The 18,965-nt window shown below is 41.4% G+C and overlaps 1 protein-coding gene across 11 annotated transcripts in view; it reads right to left on the bottom strand.

Annotated features, from left to right (window-relative positions):
* The window catches only part of SNCAIP (synuclein alpha interacting protein), a 94,101-nt gene extending 80,148 nt beyond the window's left edge, over positions 1 to 13,953 (bottom strand). For 4 of the 11 annotated variants that reach the window (XR_011736391.1, XM_065861606.2, XM_071801951.1 and 1 more), the window contains exon 1: positions 13,068 to 13,216. The gene's annotated coding sequence lies outside the window, so the exon portion shown is untranslated. Of the gene's footprint in view, positions 1 to 4,135; positions 4,225 to 12,106; positions 12,467 to 12,549; positions 12,710 to 13,067; positions 13,217 to 13,292; positions 13,400 to 13,932 lie in introns of those variants that run through there. The other 7 variants (XM_071801947.1, XM_065861607.2, XM_071801949.1 and 4 more) reach the window with 7 other exon arrangements.
* Between the last annotated feature and the right edge of the window lie 5,012 nt (positions 13,954 to 18,965).

The following is an 18,965-nucleotide window of genomic DNA, read 5'->3' as shown; positions in this document are numbered from 1 at the left end:
ATAACCTGATGCTGTTTGCAAAAATTCTTACAAGTTTAGCGGTGTCAACTACTGTAAATTCAAACAAGAACTTTCTATCTCAATTAGTTTGGTGGAAACTGGAAAATTCAGTGAAGAACAGGTAAATTATTCTTGAGAGACATCTATGTGCCTGACATCCAAATGTAGTCTTTTGAAATTGTCAATATTTTTTCATTTGAGAAATTTGAAATAGACTGCAACTGCATTTCTGCAGCTATACAATGGTATCCTATGTAGACTACTGCTATTCAATACTATTTATTTTAAATAATATGGGCAGTAGATCCAACCCAATATTAGTGCTCAGTTGTACACATATTAGTGGTCTAACAACAGTGTGGGATAAGATGGCAGAAATGCCAACCATAGAAGTAGTAATATTATTTTAAGCTGCAATTCTGTAATGTGCTCTTTCAGAGATTCCTAAAACCCTTTAAAAAATTGAATTACATTTTTGAAACTATGCTGAAGAAATAAACCTTACTACCTCAAAAACTACAATGTTACAAAATTTACACATGGGGACACTCAATCACTTGTACTGGTTGTGATAGAGTCTAACCGAAGAATCACACTTTAATGTTTTACAAAAGGATATCTACCCCATGCAGGGCACAATCAAAACTACTCAGAAACACCAGGTGGCTATTTCCACTTCTTGTTTTCCCCCTTTCAGCACTTAGCTTATTTTTTCCAGTCTGTCTTAGCCCTATAGCGAATGGAAGATCATTCATATCTCTATTGCTTTTTCAAGCTTTTTCAAACATTCATTAATGCATTTACAATCTCCATCACAAGATAAGAAAGCATTATTATCCCCATCCAGAAACTGGAAACAGATACAATGAAAGTTATGGGAAGCCACAGACTAACACAGTTTAACCCCTGCTAGCATCTAAGACCATGACAGCCATTCACTCACACCCCCCCGAGCCCTGAGTGAGATACAGGAGAGAAACTCCTGGGTTCAGATAAAAACAGTTTAATAAGACAACAAAATAATAACAATATATTACTAGTACTAATACTAATATAAATGAATTCAAAACAATTAAATCAAATATACTCAATGCAATCCCTCATGAAATTCCAGTTGCACTGAAATAGCCACTCCCAGAGAGGAGAGCACTCTGGTCCCAAATAGCCGATCCTAGTGAGAGAGCAAAAAGGCAAAAGACAGAGGGGCTCAAAGGCCGACTTTAAAATGGCAGAATGGCAAGAGGCCAAACTAACACTGAACTCCCAATGGAACAGGACTTTCAAATTGAATTAATGAACTGGAAAACCCGAACTAAGCAGATGGAAAAGCCGACTCCAATTATATACCAAGCATGATGCTCATGGTAGGGAATACTTCACTGACCAATCTGCATGTCAGTCTTAGGGACTGTCCTGTGCGTGTCTCCCTCATACCAATCTGCACCTCCAACTGGACAGCTGAAGAAGTCCTTGGTTTCTCTGATGACAGCCAAATTATCATTGAAGAAGAAAAAATTCTAACTACAGGGAAAATTAACTCAATTTCAGCCAAACCAGCACAGTCTCCTTTAGGTACTGGATGACTGCTTAAGGTCTCCCCAAAGCCTTCTCTTCTTCAGGCTGAACAACCCTAACTCTCTTGGCCTGTCTTCATAGGAGAGGTATTCCAGCCTTCTGATCACCTTCATGGCCATCTTCTGGACTCATTCCAAGAGGTCCATGTCCCTCTTATGTTACGGGTTCCAGGGCTGGATGTAGTACTCCAGGTGGGGTCTCATGAGAACAGAGTAGAGGGGCAGAATCACCTCCATCGACCTGCTGGCCACACTGCTTTTGATACAGCTCAGGATACGGTTGACTTTCTCAGCTACAAGCACACATTGCTGGAACATGTTAAGCTTCTCATCAACCCACAATACCAAGTCCTTCTCCTCAAGGATATTCTCTTCCATTTCCATCCAGCCTGTATTTGTGCTTGGAATTGCCCTGAACCATGTGCAGGATCTTGTACTTGACCTTGTTGAATTTCATGAGGTTCGCACAGGCCCACCTCTCCACCCTATCAAGGTCCCAAGGCATCTGTTCCCTCCACGGTGTCAACTGCACCACACAGCTTGGTGTCGTCAATAAACTTGCAGAGGGTGCACTCACTCCCACCATCCATGACACTGACAAAGATGTTAAACAGCACTGATCCCAATACTGATCCCTGAGGAAAACCATTCGTCACTGGTCACCACTAGAGTCCTTGTCTCTCTCATACGGGGAGGCCAGCGCTGGACAGAGTACTCCACATGTGATCTCATCACTGTTGAGCAGAAAGAAAGTATCAGCTACCTCAGCGTGCTAGACATACTCTGTCCAGTGCAGCCCAGGACAACATTCACTGCCTTTCCCAAAGGGTACGGTGCTGACTCATTTCAAACTGGTGTCCACCAGGCACTTTTCTGCCAAGCTGTTTTCCAGCTTGGTGGCCTCCAGTATATATTGCTGCATGGGGCTGATCCTCCCCAGGTGCAGGACTTTGCACTCCAGTGCAGTAACTTGAGGTTACTGTCAGACGAGTTCTCCAGCCTGCTGAGGTCCTGTCAGTTGGCAGCATGACCCTCTGGCATATCAGTCACTCCTCCAGTTCTGTGTCACCTGCAAACTTGATGAGAGTGTATTTTGCCCCATCATCTAGATCATTAATGATAATGTTAAACAGAACTGGACCCAGACTTGACTCCTGGAGTACACTGCTAGTCACTGGTCTCCAAGTAGACTTTATTCCACTGGTCACGACCCTCTGGATCTGGTCATACAGCCAGTTTTCGATCCACCTCACTGCCTTCTCATCTAGCCCACACATAAAAAGCTTCTCTGTGAGGATCTTATGGGAGACAGTGGCAAAGGCCTCACTGAAGCCTAGGCAGACACCATCCACTGCCCTCCTCTCATCTGCCAAGGTAGGTATTTCATCATAGAAGTTTATTGAGTTGGTCAAGCATGACTTACCTGTCCCACACCCCTCCACCATAGTAACTACTACTGATGATTTTCTTGTCGTTCATGTGCCTGGAAATAGTTTCCAGGACTACCTGCTCCAGCATCTTCCCAGGGATCAAGGTGAGGCTGACCAGCCTGTAGGTCTCTGGGTCCTCTTTCTTGGCTTTCTTGAAGATGGGGGTGACATTTGCTTTCCTCCAGTCTTCAGGTACTTCTCCCAGTCAACATGATTGAACAGACCATTAAGAATGGCCTCACAATGACATCTTCCAACTCCCTCAGCACTCATGGGTGCATCCCATAAGGGCCCATGGATTTACGTATGTCCAGATTGCTGCAGTGTTCCCTGTCCTGGTCCTCTTCCACCAAGGGTATGTCTTCCTTGCTCCAGCCTCTTGCCATTAAAGGCCAGTCTTGCTAGTAAAGACTGAGGCAAAGAAGGTATTAAGTACTTCCACTTTTTCTATGTCCTGTGTAACAAGATCCTCTGCATTGCTTCTAAACCCTGTTATCTATGTGCTTTCCAGCTCTATTAGCAAATGAACCATGGATGTTTGTTAAACGTCCCTGACCACCATGCAATCCAGGAAAAAGGGGAAGAGTGCGGACAGCACAAAGTGGCTCTCCCATTTTTATTTTAATTTAAAGGTACTTAACTTCATAACCATCACAGATCTTCTAACTATGCATACAATTTCCAATGATGTTTTGGGTTTTTTTTTGGCCTTTTTTTTTTTTTTTCCCAAGAAGCTTCAAGCAAAATAAGACATCATGTTCTCCACTTCTGGTACATGAAGAGCTATCTGTAGGGCACAGTCCTGTGGGAGGGCTCCCCTAGCATTATGCAGGACCACTGAGGGGCCTTAGGAAGACTAAGTACACCACAGGAGATACACTCAGCCTCTAGAACCTTCAAACTGTGAAGGTGCTGTAACTGTCCAAGGAAATTATGTTCCTTTTTCATAATGAAAAGTATTAGGCACTCTTAGATCTCCATATCACAAAAAGACGTTGGTATTAACAATTCTGCTACTACAGTTCCCTAACGTATTTTCTTCTCATTTTATAGGTGGATGAGTAAAAAAAGTTAGATAACTTATTCAAGACAACGTGTTGCTAGAACCAGGCTCAGCTGGTGTGTGCTTACATTCTTGAGCTCCATCCAGTGAACCAAAGTTGTTCTTCTTCCTCAGAAAGGTGTCAACGACAGTAGTAAGAAATAATTTTCTCAAAGAACTGTTTAAGAAGAGATGAGGAAATATTTTATTTATTTCAGTTCAATCATTTATCTAGAAACAAAACATTTTCTTGGCATAAGTAAGCTGCAACATTCTACCAGACTGAAAAGCTCAGCTTCACCTTACTCCTCTACAGCATGTCTTATGTCACAGAATCATATGTCTTTCTAGAGTCTATTTTGTATTCCTCTTTGTTTGACAGTACATGCTTTTATGTGAAATATTTCTGTAGCATGAAAAAAAATGGCATTAATTCATCTTTTTATGTCTTAACTTCAATTTTCAAGCCACGTTTTCTCCCTTGTCTTCATTAAATAGCATTAAAATGTCACAGTAAAAGAACTGGATACTCAGCATATCTTTTCACACTATATCCTCAGACACAGATCAGTTTTGCTGTTTTCTGCACGTGCAAGTATACTTCTTGTCAGACTTCACTTTTATAACATGGTAACTTAATTAGAAGCACACCTTATTGAAAAGAGTGTGGAGTAACTTCACAATTAATCTGACAAAGCAAAAATAATCCTTATTACATCAATTAAAAACAAACAATAGAACAAACAAACAATAACCCCACACAACAAACAAACAATGAAACCAAAAAGAAATCCCCAGCAGTGCAGGACTCTTCCTTGAAATGTTCAAACCCCATATATATTATTTCTCTTAAAATATATTCAAATCCTTTTAATAAAGTTAGAACATGTTTTATGTATAATTACCCTACTTTCATTGCTAATGTTTCATATAATTTCACTTTTTTTTTCTCCCCAGTAATTCTGCTCTAGATTCAGTGCTTTCATATAGAATATTTTAAAATCCTAACTTGCTAACATTGCTCCATCAACGTGGTCTCTCATCTGGATTTTAACACTTGCAAAAACTTGTGGCCGGGATCTGGAGGTTCTTTATGGCTGAGCTGAACAATCGAACTTGGAACAGAGATTATAAAATGAATTTTTGGAGTGGAAAATTGCCGGAAGTCTCCCCTACACTCCATTGCCCTTTCTATAATTCCTTACAGAGGGGAATTAAATTGTGAAATAAACAACTAAACTCAGTGGAAAAGAAAACTTGACTGTCTCAATACAAAGAATAAGGGACACACACCCAGATGCAGAGTATCCACTGACAACTTTGTAGTGAAGTAGTGGACATGCAGTCATGAATTTCTGTCAGCATGTGTGGGAGTATCTTCAGTAGCGCTAATCTAAATAGCATAGTTAAAAATAGCAGTGAAGACAGACAAAAGCAGACTTCAGCATGGCTTAACAACCTGTCCAGAATGCTTGGATAGCCCTCTCTTAAGTCTTAGCCTGGCATGTCTTCAGATCACATATAGATCAAAGCTAGTACAGATCTGCCTGCATATCCTGCAATCACACTAGTCAACTACAGTGTAGACACATCCAGAAACAGTGCTACTGTAGATATGTTCATCTGAAAACTGCATTTGCAAAAAGCAAAGCCTGGGAACATACCATAAAGCATATGAGACCTGATGAGGAAAGCATGCTGGAGAGAATGTCCATTTCGCTGAATTGTATTAGCTGGGTTAATTCCTCCCCCTCCATAACCTTCTTCCCTTGTGCTCCTGAAGGACAGCATAACACATGCTGGTTGGCCTCAACTGTGAGGATTCACAGAGTCAGGCTGGATTAACCTGGTCCTTCAGGTACTGCTACTCACTCAGCTTTATTGCCTAATCAAGAGACAGTTACACTCTACAGGCAGCTGGAGGCAACCGTGTTATGTGTAAATGGCACTCATTCTCCTCTATGAAATACCAACACCAGACACCAAAGCCTTAAGCTAAGCAGACACATTAGTTATCTACTGTTTCAAGGCCAGATATTTCACAAGAATATCGAGATACCAACAGTGCCTTCATCTACTACTGCTGCTACCAGAGGCAGAACTCACTGTTATATGGAAACCCAGGAGCTGATGAAGTCCTTCAAATTCAAGACCTTCTCCTCTCAAACAGTAGTTTGCTGTACAGCTGCAGTGCTACATCTTCTGCTAGCTATGAACTACAAATTACTACAGACACTACACCCTTGCAAGGATGACTTACTACCATTTGTCCAGCAAGTGACCACAGGGACATAAGTATGTTCTTAAACTGTCTGCATAATGAATTATTTGCTCCAGGGAATTTCTGTGCGCATTTTGCTAAATCACAACCAGAAGACAAGTGAAGAAGGAAAGCAGTTCTTCAGCATGCTTAGCTGCCTTACAAGGAGAGCATAAAGACGTGCAAGCAAGTGTTGACTCAGACAAGTAAAGTTCTGGTAGGAATTGCATCACAGCAGCAGGGAGTATGAACAGGCTAATTTACCATGGGAAGAAGTGAGCTAGTAAAATACAGAAAGTTCTCGGGACAGGGATAAAAATTCTGTCCTGCTGTCTGTCTCTGTAGGAACTGTGAGCACATGCAAAAAAGTCCTGCTGCACTTATTTATCTGGACCTGGGCATCTCAGCACTCAGTCAGAGCTAAATTTCCAGTCACCGGTCAGTGCTGTTCCAGTCATTTCATCTCACATCCAATTCATGAAGTGCTTACTAGGAAATGCAGAGAGGCAATGGTTAATTCCTCCACACAAGGACCACCAAAGTAAAGAACAGAAATACAATTTTTACTACACTGTTTGCTAATGTGCTTCATCTATGTCCCTCAAGAACAACTGCAATGAGGTGGGTGAGAGTTTAACTGCTCTTCTCAGTCTTAGAGAATAACAGCTAAAATTGTCAAATACAGTGTGAAAAACCAACCCATCAGACTGCCATTATCGAGACTTTTGAAAGCACTACCAAGCAGCTAAGATAATTACTAAATTTGTGTCATATGTACTAGTGGAAGATTGATAATGCTGAACACTAATAATGATTTTATATTAATCTCTCAGATACTGGTGCTCCCAAAACTCTCTTCCAATAAATGTTGTATCAAGCTATTTGCAAACTGAGGCTTCCTGAATCTGGAATTAAGAGTGAACTTATCACCAAAAGCAGTATCATTACCATTTATCAATGATACAACATGGTACACTAACACAAACAAATGTTAACACAAACATACTGAAGTAAATGCAAAACCTCCAACCAGTAATTTTTGGAACTGCACCATGTACTCTTTAACAGTATATCATAATTTTGGTTGTCTTTAACTTGCAGCTAATTGCTTTGACAGCACTTTTTCCAATATGTGGCCTGTTCAGCCTTAACAGTAAGTAGCGTTATCAAAAATAGACTTTAAAAGGTAGTTCTTCTTTTCCTATGGAAAACTTAAAATGCCATACACAAAAAACTAATACAAAGACATATATAGAGGAATACAAACTCAGCCACCTAAAAATTATGCTATCAAATTCTTTTAAGCAAATACCGCATCAAGATGTAGAATGTATCATATTCAAAAGGATAGTGAAAAGTCAAATCCTCCTTTCTCTAATCTACTGCTTGTTCCATAGCTACAGTGCCTCACTCCATTCACATCTGCCACAAGGATGCCCATTAACTTAAACATGAACAATGTTAGTCATGTGGCTCAGGTAACTACGATTCTGTAGATATGAAGTTTAAGATCACATAGAGCTTAAGATTACAGTATTTATTCAAAATTGCTTACATTTAGCCACCGTAAATTCCTTTACCTCTTATTTAAAAACTGGTTTAGGTTAATAAAAATCAACTAATTAATGATGCAAGTTTAACTCAATTTCCTGGTGATTCCATTCTGTAACTCAAGGTAAGTGTTTGCCAATGTCCTAGCAACCAGCACAAATATTGTATTTTATCCAGTGCTCAACACATGAGTTTGCAAAATGATAATAGTCCAATATTTAAAATAACTAGGGGCTATACCTTAAGATTCTCTCAATGTACAAGATAAAAATTAGTATACTTGGATGGAACGCAACAGAAGTGTGGGTCACGGAATGTGACTTGCAGTTTATTTACCTTGCTAGCACTCTTCTGCTTCTGTGCACACGATATTTCCCAGTTTTGTTTTGCATTATCTTGTTTGGTTGGTTGGTTGATTTTTTTTTGTTAATAAAACATCTTGGACACAGTATTTACAAATATTCAGATAAATCTCTCACCATGCTGATAACTTCAATATTTAAAACTTTATGCCAATTCAAAAATAATTCTAAAGCTCTTCATAAATTTACTACTGTAACTCAACTGGAACTGACAATGTAGCATACCAAAGTAGAATATATACAGTTGTATTTTAGGAAAAAAGAACATCAGATATGCACATGCAAGTGTAAACATGTAATCAGTTACATATTGTTAGTCTGGAGAGTTAAAGGTATTTCTTAAAAAAAATGCCAGTCAGTATGGCCAGATCCTGCAAAAGAACTATGTGGATGAATAACCAGCAGAGCAGTACAGCTTCAATTCATAATCATGCACATACCCTTGTCATGCACATGTGAGAAAGCTATGCAGCACAGTCTGGTTTTTACTCACAGATGTAAACAAGTTTGCTAAAATGGGAGGGCTGAAGGGAAGTGTTAAGTTCCTGATTAGAATTTCATTTTAAATGTTAAGTTCCATATTGACATGGTAACAATAAAACAGATGGCAGGAGAGTGGGGAGGATTTATACACAAGGAGAGGTCATGTAATACACTGCATTAAGTTTAAAAGATAAGTGAGACAATGCCTTTTTCTCCAGTATAAACAAAGAAAAATAATGCTAGCAGTTTGACTAGAAACAAGAACTAGGGAGGCAACGGAACTGAAAAGGAAATGCTTACAAGCAAACTTTACAAACGTAATGCTACATTTTAACCAGAAAAATACTTTCAAGTGTTACTCAATTATTTTTTTTTTAATGAAAATCAACCACATTCATATTCAAAATAAGCTTTTCTAAATGCTCCTTAACACACATGAAAATATTTCTAATGAAGGATTGCCCCAACCGCCAGACTAAGCTGAATTGCACTTCTCTTTGATACCTCTAAGAACTTCAGACCTCTGAATCACTTGGAGCTTTATCTCAGAAGATGAAATTACAGTTCAACCTTAGACAGGTAAGCAGCAGGTGATATTTCTGCCACAATAATTAATTAATTACTTTTTCCCCCTCAGTTAAAAACTCTTTTGGGATCTTAAATCAATGAAGTATCTGATGCATATGTTCTGTTTTCTTGTTTCCAATACTTCCACTGTGCATATAAATCTATCATACAAACACATTTGCATCTAAAGAGCAATTCCCTTGTGTTTGCTATGCACCTGCTCCATGTGAGCCTATCTTCTCTGCCTCCTTTGAGAAACAGACAGATCTGCTAGAAAAAGAGAAAGCACATACACTGTGCTCCTCCAAGTCCTCTTGCCAATTATCTAAGCATTATTTCCTTTAGTTTAATTATAGTCCTATTCTGACAACAGCTGAAAAGAACAACTACTTGCCTTTCCAAAATCCAATACCTCTCAAATTTTAGCATATATTTCATCTTGACAATATACATATACATTTGAACTGTACAAAACCACTGTATTTTCTAAGTAATATAAAGCATTGGCAAATAGGTTTCTTACATAGACTTTCACCTAAAAAATATGAACTTTATTTTACTTAGCATTAATTAACATGGCTGCGTGAAGGATGAGAATATTCTCCATCTGGCATTTTACCTTCAAATGTAACCTGAAAAAGATGTATGTTTATTGTAATAAAACTAAAATAGAAGTGGTAATTGTTCCCTTCTCTTCCCCTCCTTGCTCCTGTAACCATGTTTGTGATTCATAGGTTGCTTCTGGAGCTTCATGCAGGTGACTAGAGACAGACAGGGGTGGAAATAAAGCCCTGGTGCACATCTCATCTAGTCAGCTGAAAAGGTTAAAACCTGGTGAGGGGACATAACATGCTGCATCCCACAAAGACTGCTGGAACTACCAGCCTTTGTGCCTGTGAGGTGCAGCATCACTACTCCATGCATACAGGACATCAAATGATGCCATAACTACTAGTACCAACATCACTGCACTATTGCCAACACAACTTTTGTGCTGCTGTCTGTGGTGGTTGATTCCCCCCCTCCAGGCTGCCTCTGGCTATTTGCTCCCCTTTCTTGCTGGCATCTCATCACAGCATGAACGCAGCATTAGCCACATGGCTCCATTTCAGAGGACACAAACTAGAGCGGCTGCAGCAGGGCTGTCATGCTTTCCCCTTCCTGGTTCTAATCAGGCAAGTGTCCAAGCAGGATGGAGCTGCTGCTGGTGTAAAAACAACAGGGTCCTGGAACATCCTAGAAGAGGACTGTGTGAGATAAAGCACTGTACCACTGCAAGTGGCACCCCACCTCAGGTACGTGTGGGAAGAAGACCTACGGAGCTCACATGGGGACAGGTTTCAGCTCCCAGCAAGACTGGACAACTGGGAAGCAAATCAGCAGTAAGAGGCACTTCCTAGTTTCTTGAATCTCTGCTGATGCCTTGTCAAAAAATGGCTACAAAGTACATAGATATTTGGAATTATGGTTTCCCAATCATGAAAAAAAAAATCAATGCAAAGTGACCTATCCCTTATTCAGAGTACTCAGAGAAGGGACTGCATCTCTAAAGTCACCTTGTCCAACCAACCTACCTTTTACATGTAGCTCTTTGTAAACACAGAAGCTGGCCCCAGAGAAATCACATCATACTTACTTACCATGTTACTGTCATTACAGAAAAAAGCAAGCAAGAAAGCAAACAAACAAAATCAAAACCAACAAAAACACATACAAACTCAAACAAACCAAAACAACTCTAAACATTAAGGAGTAGTTTCTATCCACTATAATTAACTATCACCTGTAGGACTCCCTTTTGTGAAAGATTAACCATCTCCACACTGGAATACTTGCTCAAACAAGGAGATTTTTTTAACAAGCCAGTCTCTTACAGGCTCCTTGGAATTGGAGATCGTTTTTCCCTGTCCTCTTCCTCTGATATAATTCTATTTCACCCACTTTTTCAAAACATACAACCCACATTTGCTTTCTGCAGCACACTGAGTCAGTGACACAGACCAGAAACCACGAAGATCTGAAAAATGACTGAGCTGCTGGTTTAAGATGCCATTAGTAGCTGGGTGAAGTGGAACAGTCAGTTTGCCTAAGTCAGTCTTTGACACACAAAAATATGCTGAGATGAAATATTACAAAGGGAAACTTTTCAGTCAAGGTACGAACGCTACGCCTCTGTCTTAACTGAAGGAATACCTAAAGGAAAAGTTACTACATGATTTTGGAACTGTAACTACTATGGTGAGGCAAGCCTCTTCTTGACAACTGGACAGGTCAAATTCTAATTGTTTTGTTCACATGATAACCCATTCTCACTGCATTTGAACTCCCTCTTGAGCAACTTCTCAAGCCTGCTCTCAAGACCAGGTTTCCAGCTTGGGTACAAACTCTTCAAAATATGGCTCCAGCATGGTGCCAGGCATACTCACGGGTTTAGCAGTATGAAGAAGAGGCTTACTATGTTCACTGGACAGCCTGTGAGCTAGTTGCAGAGGATTTTAAGGTGAAAAAGCTCTTGTTTACGTGTTGTAGTAAGACAAGAGGTCACATAATTTATGGCTCATTGGGAGCACATGTAGTTCATGTACTTATTAAATTCAGCAAGGGCAGGGCACTACAGAAGTCTGCTACAGCATGCTGCACAAGGCTTATATACACGCACATCGTTCTACATAGTTCCTGGCTGCAGGACAAGATACACAAAGATACAAGATACAAAGTAATTCTGATATTCCTGTGCTATCATTGTATCCCTTTCTTCAGTCATTTAAATATCACAAAAGAGTCCAACACACCAGCAATGTGCCTCAGAATAAATTTTTAAAAACTTTTTTTGTTACCTTTTGTGGCTGGACCGTGGACGCATACAGAGGCCACACTTCCAAGATTTTCTTGGAACCACAAGCACTAGCAGTTTTTTTGGTGGGTTTTGGGGTGGAAAGGCTTTTTGAGAAGCAGTTGTGACTAATATCTCTCTAAGAGCTGTGGCTTTAAGCCTACCATTGAAAGTGCCATGAGGTGATAACACTGATAAAGAAGACTGGGACTATTGATGAGCTAGTTTGTATCCAGTACTATCAGGACCTGATTCTCAAGCTCTTCTTCATATAAACTGCATTTGCTCACATAAAAATGCTCAGCGATATGGGTATCAAAAAGGTTTGATCCCTAGTGCTGCAAAAAACCACGAGCTTGGACTGATCCAAGTATAAGCCAAGGCACACTTTTTCCAGACGACGACTTTGCATTTGCTTCCCCACAACTGCAAACATGCAACTCCTACTTGATTTTCTTCCAGATTTTGGCATGTCCCGGTGGGACAGGAAGGTGCTGAAGGCTGTGTCCCCCACCAGGGACGCCCGGTTCCGAACAGAGTAGAAGATTTGCGTCGGCTTCGAGTGTCAGCGGGTTTCATTGCGCTGCAAGGGGCTTTGCAGCGGCACTTCTCAGAGCTGACATCACGTATGTGCTCAGCCCCAATAAAACCCCCCGCGCTCAGCCGTGATTTCATGCGGAAAGCACTTCCCCGGGGCGGGCTGGCGGGGGCCGGAGCTCGCCGCCCCCGCTCCGCTCCGCGCCCGCCCCCCGGGCACCCCCGGTCCCGCGCCCGCCGGGGGCGGCCCGGAGGAGAGAAGCCCACAGCCGCGCCGGGCGCCTCCAGCGCTATCCGCAAGCCCCCCCCCCACCGCGTTGCCGCGGGGGACCCCAGGCCCGTCTCCGCGTTCCCTCCCGTCGCGCCGGGCAGACAGCGCTGTCGGCGGCAACAAAGCCCCCCGCCCGCTCCGCTCCTCCTCGCCTCACCTCTCCCCTCCGCTCCGCTCGGCCGCGGCAGTTTCACGGTAGCCGCGGGGTGATGGAGACGGGGAAGGACCCCAGGTGCCGCCTCTCGGCTGCCGCCCCCCGCCACTCCCCGCCGGTGCAGGCAGCGCTCCGGCAGCGGCCCGGCTCCCGCCGCCCCGCGCTCCGCCCCGGCCCTTCCACCGGCCAGCGGCCGCCCGGCGGCGCGCTCCCGGGGGCGGCACTCACCCGCCGCGCCGCGCCGCGTCTCCTCCCGCCGCCGCGGCGGAGGCCTGCTGCGTCACAATGCCGCCGCGATCTGGGGGCGCGGGGGGCGCTGCCACGTGACCGGCGGCGGCGCGGGGCGGGGGGGGGAGCGGGCGGTACCGGCGGTACCCCCCCGGGGCGGGCGGAGAGGCCCTCGCGGAGGCGCTGGGGCCGCGGCTGCCGGCGCGGGGAGGGATGGCAGGGGCGCCGCGGGGACAGCACTGCCCTGCCAGGAGCTCCGGGACAAGCGCCCGCCCCGCGGTTGGCGCTGGGTGCCCGCTCCCGCCCCGGGCTGGCGGGCAGCGCCCAGGCGGGTGTCGCGCACGTGTACAGCGATGCCCGCGGCATCTGAAAACGCTGCGCCTTCGTGTCAAATGCTAAGCGCGTGGCACTGTACTGTACTAAAAATGCCTGAAAATATTGAGCTCAGTCAACTCACATCTGTTTAAAATAAAAACTTGATGGGTTTGGCAGGGTTTTTTTCTGTGTATGTTTTTGTTTGTTTTTTGTTGTTGGTGGTGGTGGTCTGCTATAAAACCTGGAAAGCATCGCTGCTTCCCTCTTGTTCACGATAATGGAACCGGTAGCACCCTCTAATACCTTCCCATTGAGCGGGTCTCACCTGCCTCGACGAGAGCCCTGCTTTTTCTGTAGCACTGGTGAGGATCAGCAGAGCTGCAAAGGGTGCTCTGATATTCAGCCGCTCTGAGCACTTGGTCAGCCCACCAGAAATCCGCCGGCTGCTCCTCAGGCTCTGCAGGGACTGCGTGGAGAAAGGGGTTCCAAGAGGTTGTCCCGAGTAACACCCTACCACCAGGGTATATGATTGCAACAGGACAGCAGCATAAAAATGAACCTTTGGCTGTTTTTTTTCTTCGTGTATTAGCCTGTCCAGTGCCGTGCCTTCATAGCATTAACAGGATGATTTCGGCCTCTCCCCCACTCCCGTTCATCGGCACATTTTCCATTCTGTCTCTTAAGTATATCCCTTTATATACCTTTCCAGGCCTATGTCGTTGTCTCTCCGCCCCCCACCCCGCCTTGCTTTTGTGTGCTTCTATGTTTCAAACACAGAACTATCTAGATTTCATTCTCTTTAACTGACGCTGCAAAAGCCCAAAAGACGCATGTAAGAAATTAAAGTGAATTTATCCTAGTTTGGCATTTTGGAAAACTATTGCCCACAGAAAACATAGAGCACACTCAGTGCTGCCACAAGTATGCCCACATCAGTCAGCTCTGGATAACTACCTCTGAAAATAGGGAAAATATTTAGTCTCCAGCTCAGTGGGTCTCTGCCCTTCCTATAGGGATTTCTAGCGAATGTGCTAATCGAAGTGTGGCTACTGGACATAAAAAAAAATAACTAATTCCACTTAATCCTGAGATATAGTCATCAGACAGCAACAACCTTGAGAAGCTTTTCATGTGAACCCAGCGATTTAGAGATTAAAAGACATATATTCTTCCTTGATATGTTCTGTGAGCTATCTAGATGCTGCAACATCATGCATTTTCATATATTTTGCAGATCATTCAGCATACTTGTCCAGAAGTAAAAAGCTGTTAAATGTCTTTCTTCATAAACGACATTTTTAAGATGTTTAGAAAACAAGTGTGAATGAGAATTACAGTGAATTATAATCTTCATGTGCAAGGCCAACTGTGTAGAGCAATACTGCCTTAACCACCTTAAAAATGTCTGTGCTGCTTGAGGGTGAGGGGAGAAAAAGTTTACTTTGGACATGTCTTTTGCTTTTATGTCATTTGCTTTTATAAAAGGGCATATTTGGACACTGCACATTTCACACTTGTACATATATGGAGATTAAGTAACCATTTGGCGTATTTGTAATGCATTTGATTAGGTGGTTTTATACAGGAATGTTGGTCAGCTGTGTGTGATTAAATGGTTTGAAAGGAATGCAGGTCAGCTCCAGAACACAATGTCATATAGGAGTATAGCCTTCTTGACAAACAGCATTGAAGAAAAACCAAAACCAAAAAAGTCTTATTCTAATTAGAGGCTATAAATACCATACATATGCAAATAAAGCTTGTAAGATAAAAGCTTGCCAAGTGTCTTTGTATGTGTTATGTATTATAGTATCTCAATAAGAGCTGATAACTGTGTTTATATATCTGCTTTTGAACTCATTGCTGGAAGTATTTTTTGAATAGGAAGTGCTGATCAGGCTATATGGCTGTACTAAAACTAAATTACAAATATACAACCTCAGTTACTGTAAAAATTTCAGGATTAATTTTTACTGCCAGCTACATGGCACCGTCATTATTTTTTTTATTCAAAATAAAATCACAGAATGCTAACTCTCTTCTTACTGTGTGGGCAGATACAAGATTTTGCTGAAATAGGAAAAGCTTCTCATTGCTAATCCTACTCTATTCTATTGGGTGAATCACACCAAATTTCACAATGTGACATCCAAGATCCTGCTCACACATTTAGAACAGTTGTACAGAAGAACTGAACGTAATATGCATGGTTGGAAAGCTAGTACATGGCATTACTGGATCAAAAGATCAGGAACAGTTACCATAATCAACTACTCTAGCTTCTAGCATAAAGCCCCATAATTCCTGATTAAATTAGAGAACGTTTTTTTTTCAGAAAGTGATCTGATCCTGATCACTGCACTTCTATAACATTGTTGAAAAAGATAATTAGCTTCACTGTTAAATTATGTATGCTTGGTCCAGCTTCAGATTCAGCTACTTAAGTTTTGAAATTCTGACACGGGCTTTACGTTTGCCTTCACCTGAGATACATAAGAAGCTAACCATTCTCATAGATTTTCTTACCACCCATGTATTTCCAGTATATTTTCAAGACTTCTTTCAAAAATTCATTGCATAGATTGTAAAGAATTTATTTGAATTCCCTGAGATTTTGACAATTAATGAATATTTTATGTCACAGATTTTCATTCTGAAAATTGTCGGCCAATTGGAAAGCTTTTGAGTGTGGTCCTCAAAGCAAACTACAGACGGAAATTAATTTTATTTTTTCTAGCTGTTATTCCTCTGCTATGCGTACAAAGACCACCTTTGGATGTGGCCACATAAACAAGTTGCCACAAGGTAAGATGGTCTTCAAAGCAGAGAATTACGTCCTTTGCTCCATAACTGCCCTGGTGTAGCTCCTTCTCCCTCCCATGCTGAAGTCGGATCACTTGGTAAGGAAATGTGCTCTTGTAAAGGAACACATGAGCTCGCATTCGTCAAAAGGCAAGAACACGCACAGAAGCAGATCCCGCAGAGTAGCTGAACCCCACCGGCTCTTTGTTATCTTACAGCATTATAGCTTGCTTGTGAGATTGCTTGTCTACTGCTTTATACCACGAATAATGTGTAGTTGGCTGTCCAGAATTGCATACTGCTTTTATTCCATACTGAATATATGACCTGCATTCTTTTATGTGACCTCATTAGACAAGAAAAACATGGAAAAAAGGAAGAGGGGTTATCTATATATGTATACATGTATATATGTATGTATGTAGGTAGGTATATATGTATATATGATTAGAATATAAACATGGTGTCAATTTAGATATACCATAAAAAGCCGAAAGTCTTGGAGTTTAAGTTCAACATTGATTTATACATATCCTTTTGAATGCAGTTTGAATGAGTCATTAGAGGAAATCCTGACTGGACAACATATTGAATTAGATTAAGATCAAATATTATGTTTCATGTGAGCCTTAAGCAAAATCTGTACCACCATAAACTTACTGTAAAAGCTATAAGTGAATTCTAATCACAGCATCCCTATGAATTGGTGAAAAACTTTACAGCTATAAGCTCTACATCACTACTAATTCAACTGTTTTGAATATGCCTCCATTAATAACATTAATCTGAGAAATATTAAATCCACTCTTACTGTCAACCTCTTGGCAGAAGGCTCCATCTCCTGAATTAGGTCAAAGCAAGGCATTTCAAACAATCTTTAGGTAATTGCTAAAATAATGATATGAGAAAACAGTCTGGAATAATCTACGGAAACTAGCTAACAAAGGCCTAAAAGGGAGGTGAAGCAAGACTTCTAGACTATAAATCTCTACAGGAGAAAGAAGGACTATTTCTCATTAAAAAACTAGGGTGGAAAAGCTCTGACTTTGGGAGGTGACCAGATACCTGTATTGGGGTCTGATACTTTTCTGCTGAAATTGACTTATGCCATAATTCTCAGTGGAGGCAACTTGGTGGGCACAGAGACAAGGAGTTTCTAAGCAGTTAGAGAGGTATCTCTTTTCTGTTGTCTTGACTTGCTGGATCTCAGACAGCACATGCAGACACACAGATGCACATGGCCACACACATCTATCTACATATCTGTACATATCTATATGAAAGGAACTTACCACAGTAATAGCTAAAACTAGCTCTGAAAATCGGGTGTTGGAAGTAAACACCAACTCTTTTTACTTCTTAATTCTCTGTGAATCACTTAGAAAACAGGGTTCATATATTGGGTTAGCTCAGCAAAGGAGGTTTTACAGTGGTCTGCTTTACTTCTTATAAAAGTAAGGGTGCAAACAGCAGCCACACTACACAGTTACAAACCACTCTCATTGGGATGCCTTCTTAAAAAAGCTCTCAGAATACTCCTATCAAGATGAAAGGCAGTACTTTGGTTAAAAATAATAATAGAGGTTCAATATATTGAGATAGATGATAGCAAACGAACGTGGCAGTTGCATAGAAGTTGAGTACAGGCGTTTTGCGGATGAGTGTTTTGCCAATTCACTTGTACCATTGAAGAAAAGTGAGTCTCATTTTCGTGATCAGGTGTTGAGGTGTGGGGTGGGATTTTTTGCTGCTGGGGTGTGCTTTGGGTTTTTTTGTTTGTTTGTTTGTTGTTGGGGTTTTGGTGTCTGTTTTTTTTTTTTTTTTTTTTTTTTTTTCATGGTATTGTACGTTTCTAGTGGATAAAGTAAATTGTACAGAGTCAGTTACAAACCAGGTTATTTCAGACAGAATTTTCCTTTCTGCTCTGCTCTGTTGTATTTCACTGTTGTTTTTATTCACTGTTATAATTATCTGTTTGCCATCTTTGATATGTAGCACATAGCTATTTAAAGTACTGTGAACTACAGAAGAAAAAAATTATGGTGTTTTTTGGCCTTTGTTTTTGTTTTTCTACAATTCTACCATTGGTAGTAAGTAAAGTGTTATGTACTCCTATTTGTCTGCAATAAATCTTTTGCAGAAGAATAACAATTATGAAGGTGTATTGGATTGTGGTACTCTTTGTAAAAGTCCTTGACAAGCAGATGAAGACTGTGGGTAAAATAGACCGAAACCTAAGTAAGAAATAACATCTTCTCTGTACGGAATTTTCAAAGCAAAAGCGAAACTAAGTCTAAAGTCTAAACTAACTCCCTAAAGTTAAACTAAACTAAGGTCTAAACTAACTCCCTCTGAACTCAGAATAACATTTTTCCTGCCATGATCAATGATATAGAATATAACTTCTCCCTCTCCCAACACTCAAGCATGCAATTATGTACCAGCAATAACACAATTTGGTAATTATTTGAAGTCTTCATTTAGTTGTTCTGATATCAAATAGTGTTTCTGCCAAAGAAAACTTTATTAGTTATTCAAATAGCATTGCATTAAGCA

This window comes from Patagioenas fasciata, chromosome Z (genome assembly GCF_037038585.1).
Source record: "Patagioenas fasciata isolate bPatFas1 chromosome Z, bPatFas1.hap1, whole genome shotgun sequence".
NCBI classification, from domain to species: domain Eukaryota; kingdom Metazoa; phylum Chordata; class Aves; order Columbiformes; family Columbidae; genus Patagioenas; species Patagioenas fasciata.
Note: the sequence above shows the minus strand (reverse complement) of the source record. Positions and strands in the feature narration are given on the sequence as shown.